Source organism: Lutra lutra, chromosome 4, assembly GCF_902655055.1.
Source record: "Lutra lutra chromosome 4, mLutLut1.2, whole genome shotgun sequence".
Classification (NCBI taxonomy): domain Eukaryota; kingdom Metazoa; phylum Chordata; class Mammalia; order Carnivora; family Mustelidae; genus Lutra; species Lutra lutra.
Genome location: NC_062281.1, coordinates 119,520,149 through 119,522,586, shown reverse-complemented (window position 1 = coordinate 119,522,586; position 2,438 = coordinate 119,520,149). Strand labels below are relative to the sequence as shown.

At 42.0% G+C, this 2,438-nt stretch overlaps 1 non-coding gene across 1 annotated transcript; it reads right to left on the bottom strand.

Annotated features, from left to right (window-relative positions):
- Positions 1-1,422: 1,422 nt before the first annotated feature.
- On the bottom strand, positions 1,423-1,586 carry LOC125099588 (U1 spliceosomal RNA). Its single transcript, XR_007127295.1, has one exon. It is a non-coding gene; the product is annotated as a U1 spliceosomal RNA (small nuclear RNA).
- Between the last annotated feature and the right edge of the window lie 852 nt (positions 1,587-2,438).

The window sequence follows — 2,438 nt, the reverse complement described above, 5'->3', positions numbered from 1 at the left end:
GGATGGGAATCTAGGTTCTTTTTTTTTTCTATCTACATTCTTTTCAAAGGTACACTTATGCTTTGGATCCATTCTTTCATTCTCCCCTATAATTTCATTCCTTTAAGTATTCCCTTTTTCTCCAACATCAACAATTTCTCTCCGTACTACATCATTCCCACCATAATATAAGCATTTATCTGCCAACACAACATTAACAAAAAACTTCCCTTGCTCTATTTAACCCACTGTAGCCACCATCCTATTGCTCTGATCTTTAACCCTCCACCTCTGCCCCACCAAAAAAAACCTCCAAGAAACCAAAGAAACAAAATCTTAAGACTTGTCCATACTTGTTTATCTTTTGTTCTTCAGTACACTTCAGTCTTTCTGCCTCCCACCCTGAAACTATTCTTGCCAGAGACTCTAATGATTGCTATGTTGCCAAATCCACTGGTCATTTTTGTGTCCTCACTACATGACTTCTATAAAGCATTTGCTATAGTTGACCACTTCCTTTCAACTGTAAAACTTCCTTCTCTTGACGTCTATGACATCAACTTCTTACCTCCCAGGTTGTTCCTTCTCAGTCTCTTGCTAGCTCTTCTTCCTCTGCCCAACTTTGAAATGTTGGAGGCTCTCGTAGCTCTGTTCTCTGTCTATAGTCTGCCTAGATAATCTCAAGTAGTCCCAAGGTTTCTGGTTTTGTGTATATCTTAACTACCAATTATATATCTCTAGCCTAGACTCAGACCAATATATCCATCTGCTTACTTGATGTTATCATTTGTATATCTAATACACCTCTCAAACTTAATTATTGTCAATGTCTACTGACCAAAGACCACTGGGAATAAAACTGTAATTGAACAAGCTGGGTTTTTTGTTTTAAGTAGGTGAGAATACACCCCATGGAGAACCTTGGACATCCTAGTAAGAGGGTGTTATAATTTTGGACTTCTTAGGTGATTTAGGGAAGGGTTCAAGGAAGAAGGACTTTGCTCTTGATTGGAAGCTGTAGGAGGCAAGACTAATTTTATAATTGGATATTTTAATAAGTATTATCTAGACGGATTGAGTATTATCTACCGGGCTGAGGCTGTAAGTATAATTGGTAAAGCAGGAGCATTCATTCATATTAGCCAGGATAGGAAAATGTTTGCTCATTTTTGTGGCTCAGACAATGTTTATATTTTGCCTACGTTCAGATATAGTTACAGATATAATTACAAAAATAACTTTAACTTTTGTCTTGATTTATCATGGTCATAGAGTGGCTTTGTCAGGTGTTGATTTTCTGTGAATTTACACCCCCCTTCCTTACCACCTCTCCCAACATACTAAGTTCATTCCTATCCCTGCACTAACTCCATCCCTTACCTGGCAATCTCTTTCCCTGTTGGCTCCCATCATGGCGCTTCTTCTTTTTTTTTTTTTTTTTTTTAGGGGAAAGCGCGAACGCAGTCCCCCACTACCACAAATTATGCAGTCGAGTTTCCCACATTTGGGGAAATCGCAGGGGTCAGCACATCCGGAGTGCAATGGATAAGCCTCGCCCTGGGAAAACCACCTTCGTGATCATGGTATCTCCCCTGCCAGGTAAGTATGGCGCTTCTTTTCTAGTCACTAACACATCCGTCCACTTTATTTCCTTCAAAGCACTAATCAATATCTGGAAGAAATGTGTTCATTTGTTCGTTTCTTTCTTTCTTTTTTTTTTTTTAAGATTTTATTTATTTGACAGAGATCACAAGTAGGCAGAGAGGCAGGCAGAGAGAGAGGAAGGAAAGCAGGCTCCCCGACGAGCAGAGAGCCCAATGCGGGGCTCGATCCCAGGACCCCGGGATCACGACTCGAGCCGAAGGCAGAGACCCCAACCCACTGAGCCACCCAGGCGCCTCTGTTCGTTTCTTTATTGTCCTCTCCTTACTGGAATTTTGCTTCATACAGGGTTGATGTTTTTCTGTGGTGTTCACAGGTGTAACCCCAGCCTCTAGAAACCTGCCTCACAGCCATGGGCTCAATATGAATGAATGTTTGAATGTCGCTGGGCTCATTTCTGCAACAAAATCATAAACAACCAGCAGTTGCATTTTTTGTTTGTTTTAATTTAGGGGGGCACTCAGCAAAAAGAAGGGGAAAGCAGGGGGTCAGGAAAGTGACCATCTTCTATCCATAGAGTGCCCAGTGTCTTGCGATGCCACGGTACGTCAGGATACGCTAGAACTTCTAGAACCTGAGACCCTTCTGTCTCTGAATTATCTTTCCTGAAGATAGTGCTGGATCCTTAACCTTACGGTTCACTATTTTTTTTTTAGGCAAAGAATTATTCCCGGGCTTTATTTCTGTAACCGCTCTTTTAGCCAACCACCGCCTAGGGGAAGATACCCAGCCCTCTTGCGCAAGCGCCCAGGAGCAGATTCCGCGACTCCGAGGATTTTCGAGTGCGCATGAGCAAC